At 42.4% G+C, this 18,631-nt stretch overlaps 1 protein-coding gene across 1 annotated transcript in view; it reads right to left on the bottom strand.

The window, feature by feature from the left end:
• trpc5a (transient receptor potential cation channel, subfamily C, member 5a) overlaps positions 1-3,383 on the bottom strand; it is a 74,151-nt gene extending 70,768 nt beyond the window's left edge. Inside the window, exon 1 of the mRNA XM_069718009.1 lies at positions 2,982-3,383. The gene's annotated coding sequence lies outside the window, so the exon portion shown is untranslated. The remainder of the gene's footprint in view (positions 1-2,981) is intronic.
• Between the last annotated feature and the right edge of the window lie 15,248 nt (positions 3,384-18,631).

Below are 18,631 nucleotides of genomic sequence, written 5' to 3'. Positions count from 1 at the left end.
AGGAGCAGCGTCGTTGGCCGTCGTTTGCGCTGCACGTCCAACATCAAGCTCACTTTCATTGATCAGCGGATGAACCGTCTAGCCTCCAACGCTCCTCTGCAGAGTGTTGCATTGTGGGTTATTTGTGGCCGTATTGAAGACAAACATTAACAAGAACTAACAGCCACAAAATAAGGACATTTGACATTTTTGGACCGACCCGGTATCACGGTAAAGTGTGAGAAAGAAAAAGACCCGCATGGTCCACTACGGAAAGAAACGTGAGATAGTCACGCTTCGGGTCGTCTAGGCGTGAAAGTTACACGTTTTTCACTAGTGGAGGAAAATGAAACCTACTTCATTACTTAGAGCCATGTGACTTACAGCAAAATGAAACTTTTCAGCAAAACAACACATGGTTTGGGTTCGGAGGAAAAAACGACAACTCCAGGAATGAATTATCAAGTCTCTCGTGCAATTCAGTCAATAACAACAGACTATGGAAGATGTTCAGAGCCTTCAGTAGGTGGTGGAAGATCAGAGAGCACTCATCCAGTCTGATCAGGCTATATACATTGTTTATGGGCTAATGTGCAGTATACCAGTAACACACACACACACACACACACACACACACACACACACACACACACACACACACACACACACACACACACACACACACACACACACACACACACACACACACACACAGGGCTCCAGATGCTCTTATTTCAGATTAACAGTGAAGCTGCGACCACCTGCTGATGTTCAACAGCTCAGTGATGGAGGCGATGAAGTCATTCCCGATCGTACAAACCGGTAGGAATTAGTTCCCTTTTAAATCTGGCGTCCTGAAGTAAACTCAGATTTTTTTTTTCATTCTTCTTCTCAGTGAGAAACTCGTTCTCGTCTCGGCACCATGAAGAGCTTCCCGTAAACCCTTTCTTTAAACAAACACTCGTGTTGGAGCCCTCTCTCGACGTGCGTTTCATCCCCCGGCTTTAACTTCTCCACTTTTATTCTGTTTCATCACTTTTATCTCTCCTGTTGACTATTTTATGGGCCTCAGATGTTCAATAAACTTTTCTACTTTCCATCGCTTTTAAAGGCATCCGTCTCTGCGGCCGCTGAGGTAACGTTTGGCAGCAGCTCAGATAACGGTGAGGAAAACGGGACTGAAGGGTGATCTGTTATATAATTAACAGCAGAAACACTGACATGTAGTGTCCAGGGAGATGTTCGGGGTCAGGACATGTCAAAGACCGACTCTCCATCTGGTCCCATCAGCGGGAAAATGAGCAAAGACAGTGTCTCCGTTTCTTCGATTGAATTATTTTTATAATTTACAGATGTTTTGATTCGTTTTCAATGCACTTATTCAGAATAAATAATGTCCACATATACCCGCTGAAAGTTCCCCGAGTGTTTCAAAAAGCCGACCAACACTTGAACTTAAAAAAACAGAGAAAATTCAGACATCTTAAAAGCAGTAAAGCAGCAAATGTTTGTTATTTTTGCTTTAAAAGTTTTTTGGGTTTTTTTAAAAAGTCAAAATGAATTATTTACTTTTCTGTCAAATGACAAAATCTTGTTTCTGGACAAACAAAAAGTCCTCAGATCTGAAGTGCAGTGGCATTCAAAGTTATAAACATTCAGCAACTATTGTTGTTGTAATTAATTGTGATAATGAGCAGAATCAGAGTGATTTACTGTCCTTTGATGTCTCGCATGAACACGTGGGGTTTCTTTCACAAAAGATCAAATTAAACTGGACGCTTCTAAAGCTGCTGACGAGCTGGGGTGTGTGTGTGTGTGTGTGTGTGTGTGTGTGTGTGTGTGTGTTGTTGCAGCAGAAACTTAATGTTTCTCCTGACATTTAAAAAGACTTTCCTGCCGGTTGGATGGAGTGGGGTTGGGGGGGATGAGAGGAGGGGGGCACTTAAGAGGGTCTGAGGAGGGTTTAATATGCAGGGAAAACCCTTTGGGTCCACGAGGGCGTGCCTAAGTGCACGAGCACACTTAAAACCCACCACAACACAGACATTCTGCAGGTCCATCCATCTCTCTCTCTTGTTGTTGTTGTTGTTATTATTTTTTTGGTTTCTTCCTCTCTTATGCGCACTCATATACACACACACATGAACACGCGCGCACACACACACACACACACACACACAGGTCTATGCATGACAGCGGCACCATCGCGCTCTCTCTCTCGGGCGCGCGCACAAAACTGCACAACCTCCATCTCATGCACGAACGAGCAAAGACCAGAGACCCTCACAAACTGCAGCCCTCCTCTCTCACACACACACACGCGCGCGCGCGCTCTCCCTCTACACCCCCTCTTCCCAGCATTAGTCAATAGAGTCAGGAAACATAAACCACCCACCAGTCACCCGAAGCAGCTCCCTCTCGCTCTCTCTCTGCAACAGCACACATCCAACCTGCAGCAGCTCCAACACATACGCGCGCGCGCGCACACACGCGCGCACACACACACACACCAACTCCACCTTCATCACACACTCCGCAGTTCCAAATAAAAACTCCCAGAAATATAAATCAAACATGAATGCAGGTGAGGGAACACATCCAGGTGGAGAAGCAGCGAGTATGAAAGGCGTTTCTTTATAATAACACAAACTAATTCAGTCTACATCACAAGCCGTGTTAATAAAACCAGGCAGATTTGTGTTGGAAAAAAGGCAGCAAAGTGCAGCGAAGGGACCCCAGCTTCATCTCTCCGCAAACATGTGAAAACTGAGAGCTTCTCCACGTTATGGCCGACGTTTAATTATTTGGGGAAAAGCGCTGTTAACATGATTACAGGTAGCTGGTTCCGTTCAGCCGCCTTTTAACGACCACAGCTGGACTTAATTAATCAATTACGGCCGTTTACAGGTGTTAATTCGCGCCGTTTGCGGATTTAATCCGGATGTGAAAGCCAGAAGAAAGAATTAAAGAATAAAATCCAGGCGGTGTTTGGAGGTCCTTACCTTGTTTGGAGACCCTCTCTCCGTCTGCGTGGAAAAAAAGCAAACGATAAGCGACGCTCTCCTCCAAATTAACGATTACTCCCTTCTCCCCGGGGGGCTCGCACACCTCACGTGCAGCGGTTTCGCACTCTCTCTCTCTCTCTCTCTCTCGCTCACTCGCTCACTCTCTCGCTCTCGCTCTCTCTCTCGCTCTGTGCGCGTCTGTCCGTCTTTCTGTCTCTGCTTTTCTCGCGGGATTTCCTCCTCCTTCTTCTCCGCCTCCTCCTTCTTCAACTCTGCGGGATGTGCTCGTCCTCCTCGCGCCACCTGGACGGAGACGGGAGCGGCTTGCGACGCGTCTGCTCGCGGTGCTGATGCTGCCTCTCTGCGCGACCCATCCTGATTCCAGCAGCTCGTGCTTCGGTGGGGGGTGAGGGACGGGGGGCGGGGGTGACAACAAAGAAGAGAGGAGGGACACAGGTCTGGATACGTCTCTCGGGAATCACAACCCCGCAGCCACAGGTGTTGAAAAAGGGATCTGAAATCCTGCAACGAGAGCGTCGTCCTGGTTCCCGGGCACGTCGCGGGTTCGAGACCACCTCCCCCCACCCGACCACAGTGTCTCCGACCACCGTCTCATCAGATGGTACAGGCTGTATTTCACCTCTTCTGCATTCACATGGAAACAAGCTTCTTCTTACTCCATTCATCCGACAGCTCTAACTTGGCAGTTTATTATTTTTTCCAAATAAAACTGCAGGATCAGCTCATAAAATATGCTGCATTTTAGTGATTAGAGGCAATAAGGTGGAAAAATGTACTTGTGGTGCAACGCAACTATACTGAAGTACTGTATTTGAGTATAAATATGAATATTTTGATTTACTTTTACTTTTTCCTCCACTGCGAGGAAATACTGAGCTTTCTACTCAACTTGTCTTCATTTAAATGCAGATGAATATTTTCCAAATAAAACTGCAGGATCGGTTCATTAAGAATTGCTGCATTTTAATGATTTTTAAACTGCAAAATGCTTACAAACACTCGATAGTGTAAAGCAACTCCGATTATTTAAATAATTACTGTATTCAAGAAGAAATTTGAGTATTTTGATTTACTTCTACTTTGAATTTCTTCCCCACTGCAAGAAAATATTGTGCTTTTTATTCATCTTGTCTATGTCCACTTTTATAAACAGTCTGTGGACCACGTCAGACGTTACACAGAAGCAGGGCCCTCTAGTGGACTGGTGGGGGTACTACATGCTTTTAGCTGTGATACTGGGCTTTATCTTGAGCTTTAAACATGTCAAATAAAAAACAGCAAAAACATTTTCTGTTGTTTAGCACTTCAAACTAAATGTTTTAGGCCATTTAGCTTTGACCATATATGGAGTTTTCCATTCATTGTGTGTGTGTGTGTGTGTGTGTGTGTGTGTGTGTGTGTGTGTGTGTGTGTGTGTGTGTGTGTGTGTGTGTGTGTGTGTGTGTTGAATAAATGTATTTCCACATTAAATATAAAACAAATTACATCCCAATTTTTGAGAAAAGCTGCCACCAAATCCAAAAAATGTTTTATTGCAACCATCACAAAACAATTCAGCAACATCCATTATATAATCTGCTAAGTAATTATCATTGTACTGAATCCACTGCATGTACTTTAGTGTGGTGCTAAATGTTCCAAAAGGGATGAATGTGTGTGTGTGTGTGTGTGTGTGTGTGTGTGTGTGTGTGTGTGTGTGTGTGCGTGCGTGTGTGCGTGCGTGCGCGCGCGCGCGCGTGTGTGTGTGTGTGTGTGTGTGTGTGTGTGTGTGTGTGTGTGTGTGTGCGTGCATGGGAACACATGTAATCCATCAGCGCAGACACCTGGTGCCCCTGCCGTTGTCTGGACTGTGTGTGTGTGTGTGTGTGTGTGTGTGTGTGTGTGTGTGTGTGTGTGTGTGTGTGTGTGTGTGTGTGTGTGTGTGTGTGTGTGTGGGAGTCGGTATCCACGGGACACCTGATTCAATTATGGGATGACGAGATGAATGGAAATACAGAGAGGGAGTAAAAATAGGGAAAAGGCAAAGTACAAATTGGAGGAAGAAGGGTGAGGAGGAGAAAAAAAAGGTAGATGGATAACAGAGCAGAGGAGGAGGAGGAGGACGAGGATGAGGAAATGAAAAGAGAGATGGATGAGCGGGTGGAAAAGATCGAAGATAAAACAGAGAGGTTTCTTCGTCTGTACGAGTGTGTGACATTTTCCAGAACAACGGCTCATTGGAGTAAAAGCGATGTGACGAACAAGTGTGTGTGTGTGTGTGTGTGTGTGTGTGTGTGTGTGTGTGTGTGTGTGTGTGTGTGTGTGTGTGTGTGTGTGTGTGTGTGTGTGTGTGTGTGTGTGTGTGTGTGTGTGTGTGTGTGTGTGTGCAGAGTCTGGCTGGAATAGATTAGTCTGAGTTTAACCAGTGCCTACACACACACACACACACACACACACACACACACACACACACACACACAGAGGTATGCTACCATATAAGCAGAAGTGAAGAAGGCGTTGAAATAACGTACGAGGTAAGAAGTGTGTGTGTTGAACTGTACATGTCCTGATCTCCATCTATCCCCTGTTATATTTTTTAATTAATTTATTTCTGCTAAGGATTCAGCCCAGCATGTAACACACCCCTCCGTCCACTAGAGGGCACCGTGACTGAAACAGTTTCCCAGGTAACAGTTTCCTCATTTTATAATCAACCTAATTTAGTTGCAATTACATTTCCTTAAAATCATATTATGTATAAAGCTGCAGCGATTAATCACTAGCTATTTTTTATATTTCATTATAAGTTTTGAGTCATTATTTTTTTCTCAAACATTTTCACATTTTCCGATTCCAGCTTTTTAAATGTGAATGTTTTGTGCTTCCTTTAATCCTCCTTGATAATAAACTTAATATCTTATATCTACGTTTTAAGCTGTAACCTTCTGCTTCTGGAAACTCTGGTCGACAATTTTCACACTTTTCTGACATTTTAAAAACCAAAGAACTGATCAATTGAATAAGAAAATAACCCACAGATTTATGGATAATAAAGATAATTGTTATTTTGAGCTAATGAAAGCATATTATTATGTATTTCTGATTTATATTTGTGACATACAGTGATACTAGGTCAGTCCATGCAGTAGAGAAATATAATGATGCAGTATATCGCTCAATTGTAGATATCTCGCCTTGATTTTTTTTTTTTAAACACGACGCCGTGTTTCTGTCGACTCCGCTGCTGTACGAGTAAAAACACGACCATCAACTGCAAAATTAATCTGTTTTCCTTTCAAATACTGTTTTCTTCTGACACCATTAAAAGCCGAAATGTAGAAAAGCATTGAAGCAGCGATTCTCCCTTCAGCCTCAAACCGAGCTCCCACATTTAAAGCAATGACCCAGCACAGAAACAACCACAAAGGATTCTTTTTAATACCAAAACATTCATTTTTTGACCTCATTATGAGCTACGCATGAACTGATATATTGTTTTTTGTTTGCCAAAAAGTCTCACAAAAAGACCGACTGTGATATTCGTCAGCTGCAACATCAACTTGAGTTTCTTGAAAGCAGACGTGATAGAAGGAGTCTCTGCCTTCTTTACATTTTGAATTGCTTGTATAAACACACCTTCAGGCTGAATCAGAAATACACAGGTGGGGATGTAACAACAGGACGGAGGTGATTCGTTCTACAAAGAAGAAATAAGTTCATTTTCATGCAGCCAGTGAAACTTCATAATATAAATAAACTGAAGAGGTTCCGGTGAAACCGATCACAGGTAAAGATTTACCTGCATTTCACAGAAGGAAGCAGTAAGAGCTCATTTGAAGCATGTCATGACTTCAAAATCATGTTTAATGCTAGAAAGTCATGTATGAAAGGGTCCAGTACTTTATCAAGCTGATAAATACTCCAAAAAACACATGAGGTGGAGCATATCCTGCCAAAAATGTATTTTAAAAAGCTAGTTTCCAGGAGGAACAGAGGAAGGATGTTTGGATCAAGGTTTCAAAATAAAAGTAGCTTTAAACTAAAAAGGAATTAGTCTTTGTCCAAACATGAAGTGTCCTGCCTTCAGCTCCTCCTGCTGGGGATTCTGTTTATGACATCACAGGAACTTCCACTTAGTTATTATTCCTGGAATATTAATATTTACTTATGACCCGTATTATTCTCGACAGCCGTGAGACATAATAGTTTTGGACATTTCTCACAAATTTGAGGAGCATGTTTTTGAAAAATGTTTGCAAAGTCCGATTCTTCCTCGTACGACTTTTGATATCAAATTAAATTAAAGAAAATATGTAGAATTACTTCCTCCCTTCACGTAGGTAGATAAACCTGACGTGAATTGTTTTCTTCCTTTTCCCTCCTGAACCACCACCACCTCCTCTTCTTGTTCAAAGCCTTCTCCTCCTCCTATTCTAAGCTGGAAAACATCCATGTCCTGGAGCTGCTCCTTTTTCTGCCTCACTTCCATCCTCGATCTCCTCGGTCACCCTCCTCCCTCCTTCTCCTTCCCATTTCTTTCCTCCCGTTAACAAGCGAGCGTCGACCATGACGGTCTGGTCAAACCGTGAGATTCGCCTCGCTAACTGTTTCGCTTCGGTCCGACGAGCAGCTAATTAGGCCTCCAAGTACGTGCGGCGTGTACAAGCTCGATTGTTTCAATGTGCAGCGTAACACTTGTGTAGATAGAGGAAGCTCTTATCAGAATTAGACAAGAGGAAAAGGAAATTAATTGCAATAGAATAATAAGAAAAATACAAAACTGCATTATGCTGCGGTTAGCTGGGGTTCAGCCACCGACCGGACACGACACGCTGCGCTCCTCATGCTCGAATCCTACAGGTCCTCAGATGGAGGTCGTCTCAATACAAAACTTCAGCAGAGAAACGTCATATTTTGGGTCCAACTCTGGAAATCGTCAACATTCCTGAGCCCATGCAGTGATTTCCACTACAGAATCATGGCTGTTTTTTAAAGCGGCTCAGGCTCAAGCACACTTGGGTTCCCCAAAAGTTTGATTCAAAATCTGCAGTTTCTCTGCTCCAGTTTCAGTTTCCATGGTGACGTCACTAATGTTCAGGTACCAGCGGTCTCGTTAACATGAGGAACTCAGTGATGATGATGATGAAGAGACGACTCTGAATACTTCCTCGTGGAGGTCGCTGCTTCCTGCTGCTCCGTGTGCATCGCTGTTCTGCACTGTGGGCGGCGGTTTTCAAACTTTTTGATCGTACACTAATGAAAACATAACTATAAACGTTTTATTTCCATTTCTGCCTGCAGATCTCTTTCAATCCGAGACGCCGAACCTTTAATACGAGCTTCTGCACTCTTTCGAGTCTCTGGAGTGTTGCAGCAGAGTTCACTTTTTCTATTATATTCCAGCTATAATTCCAGTTCAAGCCTGACCGATACCCTCTGTATCAGTGAATACTCATTAATCTCCTCGCTGAGTGGCCTCTGGGGTGCCTTCAAATGGAGATATGTTTCGGCAGAGGGCAGAGGTTGGAGGAAATGGCTCTTAACTCCGTGATGTCCTTACATAACGCCATAAAGCTGGTCTCATGTGAATAGAAGACTTTGTAGGGTAAAATTTCAGCCGGCTGGAGGATTAGAAGCAGCTTCCTCTCTTCGTCTTCCTCCTTTTCTCTGCCTCCTTTCTTCCTCTTTCAGATCCTTTTTGTGCCATTTATTCTCCTCCTCCTCCTCCTCCTCCTTCATCCCTCGTTCTATCTGTGGCGTTTTTCGTGTGTGTAAAAACCTAAATTGGAGGATTACCGGGAAATGTCACCTTGGCTTCGCACTTCAGAGCCGAGACGAAGGGCGAGCACACGTCTTCAGTCTGAAACACACTTACAGAGACTCATAGGAAACAATTCAATTTTATTCAGTTCAATTTCACCCTGAAAATAGAGGAAGATCTGATTTCTCCACGTGGAGGTGAAGATCATCTCCAGGTATCTTTTTCTTTGGGACGTGTGAGACAAAGAAGTGAGAGGGGACAGATTGAAAATTTAAACAATTTGGGTCACGACTTAATGACAAAGGAAAGATTATGAGTCCTGGAAAATTTCATAAAATACTAAATTGGGATGACATTGCTTTTTCTTCTTGTTTTAAATTGTATCTTTAAGGGTTTTTTTGGGGGGGGGGGACTGTTTGGTGCAGTGCTGTATGAAAAGGTGCTTTTCTAAATATAACTGATTCGAGTTAGAGCAGACAGACAAGCGGGGTTATCCAAGTTCATGCTCGGGCTGTGATTGGTGTGTCGGAGGAATGACGTGCGATGACTCCGAGTCGAGCGACGAGCAGAGGCAGCGAGTCGGACGGTATTTATTGAGAGGAGGTGAAATGAATGTCAGCCCAGGTGACGGATGCCTCCGGTGTTCAGGGTGAGGAGGCGGGAGAGAGAGAAGGAGACAGAGTGGATTGTGTTGCGATGTATTCTCTCCTCTCTCGTCCTCCTTTCACCTGGAAACAGATAAAAAAAAAAATTAAAAAAAACATCGCCACACCAATCCCATCAACACCCCCCCCCCCACACACACACACACACACACTTCCTGCGCCCGTAACACCTTGATCGCGTTTGTGAGGCTGTGGTCGGACTTGCTGAGGAGGAGGAGGAGGAGGAGGAGGACGAGGAGGAGGAGGAGTGTTTTCATCAGACCAATGCTGTTTAAATTTTTCATTTCTGCAGCAAAAGAGGACACATAGTGATGAAGTACAGAGATGGTGAGGTGATGAAAGTGTGTGTGTGTGTGTGTGTGTGTGTGTGTGTGTGTGTGTGTGTGTGTGTGTGTGTGTGTGTGTGTGTGTGTGTGTGTGTGTGTGTGTGTGTGTGTGTGTGTGTGTTGTGTGTGTGTGTGTGCACTTGATAACAAACAAAAACAGCGAAGGAGGCAGATTTTGTTCCACTTAAATCTTCTCGTAGAATCTTGTCGGCTGAGTTTCCCCACGAGGCTGCAGCAGAGAGCATCTCTTAGTGCGAGTAAAGGCTGGAAGGTCCCGACACACCTGGAACTAACATCTGTCCCGGCTGGTTTAATCACAAGTGGTCAGGTGTGAAGATCCGATCTCCCTCAGAACCCATTCACCTCATGTGCTCATGTGTAAAACAGGTTTTTATCACATTTAAAGTAAAAAATATATATATATATATATTTTTTTTAATTTTTAAAAAATGATTCAAAAAGGATGCAGGGATTGCAGTAAGACTTTCCCAAGTAAGGTTCAAACTTCTTATGAGATCGGAGTAACTGCAGGAGTGAACATCTTGGACGCCTGAATATCAAGAACCAAAATAAGATGCCGCTACGTTAAACTTACAAAGTCGAGCAGCGTTAGCTTCTGAACATTATCTTTATAATAAATACACATGAACGAGAGTTTAGGGTTCAAAACTGCTGAAAAACAGATGAGGTTGAGGTAATAAAGTCTTTCTATCCCAGCCGCTCCGGGGAAATTTTCTCGACTTGCAACTTTTTCTAATTCCCAAAAAACAACAACTTTAAACTCTGCAAATTACAAAAATCCAACATTTTATCTGCTGGGACTGATATCCACTCCGGGTCTGTTAACTGTTGAAGCGCCCTGACTGTACAGGATGATTTCTGGATTATAAAACAGACACTAGATGGAGTCAAAGACTGAAAATATCACTGCTCTGTTGGTTTGTGACAATTTATTTTGGATACTCCAGTTCTTCTACTTGGATCGAACCATGTTAATTTGTTTTTTTGATGTTTGGTTGAAACCACTTTGAGTTTTTTAAAGCTACAATTAAATTGTCCTTGTTGGGATCAATGAGTCTGAAGTACAGTACAGACAGGTGTTTGGACTTTACTCGAGTATTTCTATTTGATGCTACTTCACACTTTTTCCTCCACTAGATTTGTCCGACTAATTTGAAATGTGTCCCTTTGGCTTCGAGCTTCTATTTAACTACCATAAAAGATAAACACAAAATGTATTGCATTCTGAGTTAAATAACTTTTCTTTAGTTCCTTGTTAATTTAATGACAGTTTTAGTTCAGTTTGTGCCCCCCAGTTGTACATTTCTGTTAAATCTTACCTGTCATCCGAGTGGAGAACCAGCGGGGCGTCCAAATCCATGAAAGTCCTCCGTCCTCCTCTGTCGGGAACAGAAACCAACCTGCGTATAACAGCATACATTTGCAGTTATCTTATAGTCCTTTTATTTTCAACATAAAAACCAGAACACAGAATTTGTCAGCAGAACTATTCAGATCCTTTTCCTGAAGTAAAAGTACCAATATAGAAAAGTAAAAAGTACTCCAAAGTCCTGGTTTGGTCCCTCTGACTGATATATTATTATACATGACATCGTTAGATTATTAATAGTGAAGCATCAGTGTGTTAGCAGCCTGTTTCTGTTTTCAGTTTTTTGGACAGATATTATGGATCATTTCAACATTTATTGAAATGAAACCAGGTGAGAAATTGGAAGGAAAAAAAAAATCCCTGTTAACATCTGAAATGTGACCCGACTACACACCACTAGTTTATTCTTTAACAACGTGTTGGATTTGAACAGCTTATAAAGTCGAATCTTCATCGGAACAGTAAATAAAGCTGTCAGATAAATGTTGTGGAGCGGAAAGTAGAATATTTCTCTCTGATGTGTTGTGAAGTGGAAGTAGAAAGTAGGTGGAAATGGAAAATACTTAAGTACAAGTACTTGGAAATTGGTAGTAAAGCGCAGTATTTGAGTAAAGTTACTTCCTGGTCAGTGACAGATAAAAGTAAAAAAAACAAAAAACACAAGACAAACGTTTTTTGAAGCATTACAACTTTGCATTTAAATGACTGTTTAAACCCGCACAGGTAAAGAAAACACCTAATGGACAATAATAGTCAAAGTGCGTCAACTTCCGGTCCACTTCCAGTCCACTTCTGGTCCACTTCCGGTATTCCATGACCCTATAAAGAACGACAGAACACCAAAATTCGGCTCCTCTGTCTTCAGTGACTTTAATACGAACTTTTAAAGCAATAAAACCGCTTTATTTCCTCCCTGCCTTCACACCGGAGTTATTTTTTCTCCTTCTAGGTTTTTCTCTCAGCTCACCGCCCCCTGCTGGACATTGTGAAAAAAGCAATAACAACCCTCGAAATAAAACATTTGAAATGTATGAGGTAAAGTTTTAGAGTGTTGTGGATGAACTAGCAACACATAACAACTTTCATTTAATGAAATTACAAAATGAATGTAATTGTAATCAATTACAGAGATAAAATTTGTAGCCCAATTAAATTATAGTTATTTTACAAAATTATATCTGAATATATTCTTGTCGATAGAACGTAATAGTCATTCTATTGCTTTGCATCTTTTCGTTTTCCGGTTACATCAGAACAGGCTCCATTTATTCATCAGTGTGAACTCCGATTTCAACGCTTAACACATTTATAATTTTTTGTGTTTTGCTCAAATATCGAGTCGTAACAGTAACCGCACTTTGTTTATCATCCGGGATTCAAATGAGCCGCGACTGAAAGCAGTACTTACTCAAATCAGTACTTACTCAAATCAGATTGTGCCATGCAGACTGCAAATACCTGGCTGCTTTGTTAACCTGGGTGTGCTATATTTGTGAGGTCCTCACGTTCGGATTGAGTGAGGACACCTTTGGGGAAGTGCGGACATTTTTTATTAATTTAGATTCAAGTTTAAACGGAGAATAAAAATTAGTTGTTGCGACCGACTGAAAAACAACGCAGGAGCTGATTTTATTCCAATCTGAGTTCAATGATTTATTCATCTCTTCATCCTGGGAAACACCATATTAGTTCAATTTCCGTTATAGAATAAATGCTGCATTATGAACGTACTTGTATTTCACACTGTGTGTCATATCTAACCGCGGTTGATTATTATTGTGCAGGATTGTTTTTTTTTCTGTAAATCCCAGGTGTGATTCGATGGTTTCAGTGTGATCCTTCATGCGTTGGACGACTGCGGGAAACAAATTAGTTTGGGTCAATTTGCAGCGTTCAGTACAAACAGCTTTCCGACATGCAAAGCAGCTCACAGTCCTGCTGCCACCTGTCCGTCACAGGTGCACAACCCTCACTTACTCTACGTGTAGCGTGAATGTGGACCAGAAATAAAGATCAAGAGCTACGGACAAGGCAAGTCTTTGTTCTGTTAATACAATGATATATTATATGAAATAACATGTATGTAATGGCAAAGAAAGAGGGTGTTAAAGTTTGGTTTTATCAAGGATAAGTTCTTTACAGTATACCTGGTGCTTTTTGTCATGTAGTTTGCAGAGAAAGATCGTAGCTCTTTGTTTTGTTGATGATGAATCAGGTTTAGTCGTGTCCGATCTTTTTCTCCAAGCAAACTTTTTTTTACTTGATGTAGCTTTTTTTTTTTTTTTTTTTTTTTAAATCATTAGTTAAGACTTTTTGTGTTCCAGATAGTAAAGAAATCTAATATTCACACGCTTTGTAACAATGTTCTGGTCTTCACCAACTCTTGTTTAAATGATTATAACTTTTAGCTGTTAAACGTTCCCCATCTATATGTTAGCCAGTAAGTCAATCATTTGATACCATTTGATTGTCGTGTCTTTCTCTCTCTTCAGAGATGTTGGTTAACTCCTCTTCCTCCAACGACTCCCTTCCTCATCAGCACCTTCCCTCCAACGACCTCCTTTTCAACATGGGATGCCCCCTCTCCAGATGGCGCTTCCTCATGTACACCACCTACAATTCCTTCATCCTCCTCCTCCTCCCTCTCTGCATCTTCATCCTCCACCACGGCCTCCAACAGTGGAGGAAGAAGCGCTCCACCTCCTCGGCATCGACGATGAGTCACTGCGACTGCTTCACCTACCACCTGGTCGTCATGGAGCTGGTCGGTGTGATCGGGTGTGTCCTCTGTGTTTGTGGTGTCTACAGGGAGGATCCAACCATAATAAAGGTGGGGTCCTATGTTATGGTCTTTACCTTTTATGGAGAGATGTTCTTTCACCTCCTGACCTGCGGGGAGCGCTACCTGGCCGTCGTTCACCCCATCACCTACCTGAGCCTGAGAAGAGAGAGAGGCGTCAGACTCAGAAACATCAGCGTTGCTTGTGTCTGGCTGATTTGTTTTGTGGGGACTGGTTTGATGTGTTTGAGAGAGATGCTATTCCTCAATGTATGCCTCTTGATACTCGCATTTACCGTCGTCTCCTTCTGCAGCCTTTCTGTTCTCCGTGTTTTGATTGGTCCAGGCCCGGGGGAACAGGGCGGGGGATGGGAGAGGGTCGACCAATCAAAGAAGAGGGCGTTCTACACCATTGTGGTCATACTGGGAGTTCTGGTGTTGAGGTTTACTGGGAATATCGTTGCGGCTTCACTGTATTTCTTAACCCACGGCAATGGTTGTGTTTCAACGATATACGGATCCTGGCTTAATGTGCCCAGCAGTCTGGTGTTACCTCTGCTGTTTCTTCACAGGGAAGGAAAGTTATTGTGCTGCAAGACAAACCTCCAAGGAGGGATGGATTTGCAAAACTAAAATCTCTTCATCCCTCCATTATCTATACCTGCTTTAGTCTGTACAGGGTCATGAGGTTGTTGCAGCCCATCCCAGATGTAACCTGACTGCATCACAGGCCTGTCAATCAAACAGACACGCCCCCAAAACCAGGTCTTCTTGAATCTTCTTTTCTAATGAATGAGGGATTATTTTCAGATGGACCTCCAGAAAACTAAGAAGAAGGAGTGACTTTAGCTAACAACACCGAGAGAACTGATGGACACATTTTATTCACTTTGGATTTGATGAGAGAAGTTGAATGGGAGTCTATGGAGCCGGAGGCTTTTTGGAGCCGACCTCTAGTGGTACTTGGTGGTATTACACAGTCCACCTACATACTAAGTTGTGACCTCGCCACCCTCATGATTAATTCAATAAATGCATGTCGTAAACATCACTAATATCTCTTCATATTTTTTTTAGTTCCTGTACAAATTCAGAATGTGATACTTAATGATTTGCTTTTGTCAGCAAGCACTGCTTTAGCTCTACACAAGTGGTAGTCTATGTCTGTGATAATTATAACAATAATAACTTAATACTGTATCATAACAATAAAATAAATGCAAGAAATTACTGTCATTAATATTATTGCTCTCGTAAAAGTTCACTTGATAATCAGTCCTGCGTACGTGCTTGTCTGTGGATGTAATAATATATTTCTTCCATTGTTCATTAATCAAGCTGTCATGTTGTTTATTTTATGCAAATAAAGCATATTTGAATGATTTGGAGAGATTGAGAGGTGGAAGGTGGCTATTCCAATCAAACAGGACATTTGGAGGAATTATTTCGACTCAGGAGTCCACAGAAGACAGACGCAGCACACGCTCAGAAACAAACACGAATAAGGTTGGTGTTTTTCAGATTTCTTAATATTCACCTTCAATGCACAACAATGTGACCAACTGAAATGCGGAGAAAACAAATTAATTTACCCAGTCCTCCTAGGATTTTGTAGATTTCTTTTTGTGATTGTTGCAAACAAAAGTTTTTGATTTTGCAACAGATTTTTCTCCAAAATTGCAATGTGTGAAGTTTGAAGTTTTTTTTGTAGTAACAATTTGGAAATTAAGAAAATAATTTCAAGTCAAGAATATTTTTTTTTATTTTTCTTTGACAATAAATTGTTTAAGAGTAATATGTGATGACCTCATGTGATAATATGCATGCAGCTGTTTTACACCAAGTCCTTCTGATTTCTCTCCTTCAGACATGTCGATTAACTCCTCGCCCACCAACGACTCCGTTTCCTTCAACAACTTTGAGCTCCCGTCACTCATAAGATGCCTCTTCACCGGACCGATCTTCTTCATCTTCATCACATACAACATCATCGACATCCTCCTCCTCCTCCCTCTCTGCATCTTCATCCTCCACCACGGCCTCCAACAGTGGATGAAGAAGCGCTCCACCTCCTCGGCATCAACGATGAGTCACTGCGACTGCTTCACCTGCCACCTGGTCGCCATGGAGCTGGTCGGTGTGATCGGGCGTCTCCTCTCCTGTTGTGGTGTCTACTGGGAGGATCCAACCATAATACATGTGGGGCGGCACTTTACGTCCCTCACTTGGTTTGGAGAGATGTTCTTTCACCTCCTGACCTGCGGGGAGCGCTACCTGGCCGTCGTTCACCCCATCACCTACCTGAGCCTGAGAAGAGAGAGAGGCGTCAGACTCAGAAACATCAGCGTTGTTTGTGTCTGGCTGATTTGTTTTGTGTGTATCGGTTTGTTGATGATAAACAGCGTCGTGGTCACCTTGGTTCCCTGCCTTTTGATTATATCTTTGACCTTCGTCTCCTTCTGCAGCCTTTCTGTTCTCCGTGTTTTGATTGGTCCAGGCCCGGGGGAACAGGGCGGGGGATGGGAGAGGGTCGACCAATCAAAGAAGAGGGCGTTCTACACCATTGTGGTCATACTGGGAGTTCTGGCGTTGAGGTTTGCTGGGAATATAGTTTTGGGTTCACTGTATTTTTTAAAATGGGTTCCTGATTGTGGGACGATTGTACTCGGAGAGTGGTTCAATCTGCCCAGCAGTCTGGTGTTGCCTCTGCTGTTTATTCAACGGGAAGGGAAACTCTCGTGCCATAAGACGAACATCTGAAGAGAGGTAGATGTGCGAAATTAAAATTTCTTTATCCATCTATTACGTACACCCGCTTTATGTTGTACAGGGTCGTGAGGATGTCGTAGCCTATCCCAGCTGACGTTGTGTAAATGCCAATTTAGAATCAATACTAATCTAGCAGGTGTGTCTTTGGACTGTGGGAGGAAGTCAGAGCACCAGGGAAAAACCTTCGTAGGAACGAGGAGAACATGTGAACTCCATATGGAGACGCCCCAGCGAAGGTTCGAACCCGGGGCCTCCTGCTGTGAGGCCATCCTCAAGCAAAAGGAAAAACAATTATGAAATGGAAATCCTGGAGGTCGAAAGAAAAAAATACATAAATCACCATTAGTCAGCCAAACGCCATAACATCCTGTATCCATTTCAAATTAAAAGCCCCTTGTTTCAAAATAAAAGCTCTTTAGTACACCATTGTGGTCATACTGGGAGTTCTGGCGTTGAGGTTTATTGGGAATATGGTTTGGGCTGTAGTCCACACATTAAAAATAAGTTATAAATGTGTGTTGATTTCAACCACTGCCTTGTTCACTCTGCCCAGCAGTCTGGTGTTACCTCTGCTGTTCATTCAAAGGGAATTTGGAAATTCTGTATGCTGTTCGAAAAACAACCAAAGAGGGACAGATTTGCAAAACTAAAATCATTTCAAGCTAAGTACCATAACTTCCTGTATTCATTTCAAATTAAAAGCCCTTGTTTCAAATTAAAAGTCCTCGCGTTTCACACACGGCCCACCCATCGGTTTTGACTGAAACTTGTTCCTGAAGTAATAGAAATTATTTTCCCAGTGATTAAAACAATGCATGTTGTGAACGTTAGCAATATCTACTAGTGTCTTTTATGACCTGTAAAATATTCAGAGTGTAATATTTCATGATTTGCTGATACCAGCCAATACTCAGTAATGTGAATAAGCAGAGTAATGGCACCTATTTATTTCCACTGTTTTAGCTGTATAAAAGTGGTACATTATATCTGTGCTAATGATTAATCTAGTGATATAATAATATTGTTTTCAAAGAATAAATGCAGGTAATTACAGACGTTATTATTATTTTTGTAAAGGCTGACTTGATGTGCGGTCCTGTGCCTGTGGTGATTTAGTCAAAGCATGTTTCTGTAATTATTCATTTTGTCAAGCTGTTGTTTTTGTTGTCTGTCACTTTGTCACTGACACGTTGTTTATTTAATGCAAATAAATCATATTTGGATAGAACTCAGACAGACAGCGAGAGGTGGAGTAAATCCAGTACGTTGTATTTGGATGATATTCTCCAACGCAGGAGTCCACAGAGGAGACGCAGAGGGACGAAGCTCGGACACAAGCTCTGATAAGGTTGGTGTTCTTATTACTTTTTAGTAGCAGCATCATCTTCAACATGCAGTAATGTGGATGAATGAAATGCACATAAAAAGAAACACCTTAAACTACAAGAAGCCTCCACAGATTTCACACATTAGGATCAGTTTATAAGCAGCCGTGTTGGAGAAAACAGCCTTTAATCTTTCGAGTTTTACCTTCTGTACATGTCACCGTTCTACGAATCGTTCGCGCACAACAGGAGCAGAATCGGAGCTCATTGATCCGTATCAGAGGATGTTACAATATACGCAGTATGTGACAGCCAATGTCCTTACAAACTTGATTTAGTGAAAGAGGGACAGAGATGAGATTTGATTGTCATGTCTTTTTCTCTCTTCCAGACATGTCGGTAAACTCCTCCTCCTCCACCAACTTCTTCCTCCTTGTCGACGCGAGATGCCTCCTCACCGGACCGAGCTCCATCATCTTCACCATTTACAACATCACCTTCATCCTCCTCCTCCTCCCTCTCTGCATCTTCATCCTCCACCACGGCCTCCAACAGTGGAGGAAGAAGCGCTCCACCTCCTCGGCATCAACGATGAGTCACTGCGACTGCTTCACCTACCACCTGGTCGTCAT

The sequence above is a fragment of the Brachyistius frenatus genome, unplaced genomic scaffold, assembly GCF_029030835.1.
Source record: "Brachyistius frenatus isolate BFR_SWC_R1_liver_20210118 unplaced genomic scaffold, ASM2903083v1 Contig_184, whole genome shotgun sequence".
Classification (NCBI taxonomy): domain Eukaryota; kingdom Metazoa; phylum Chordata; class Actinopteri; family Embiotocidae; genus Brachyistius; species Brachyistius frenatus.
This window is presented reverse-complemented; position numbering and strand designations above follow the sequence as displayed.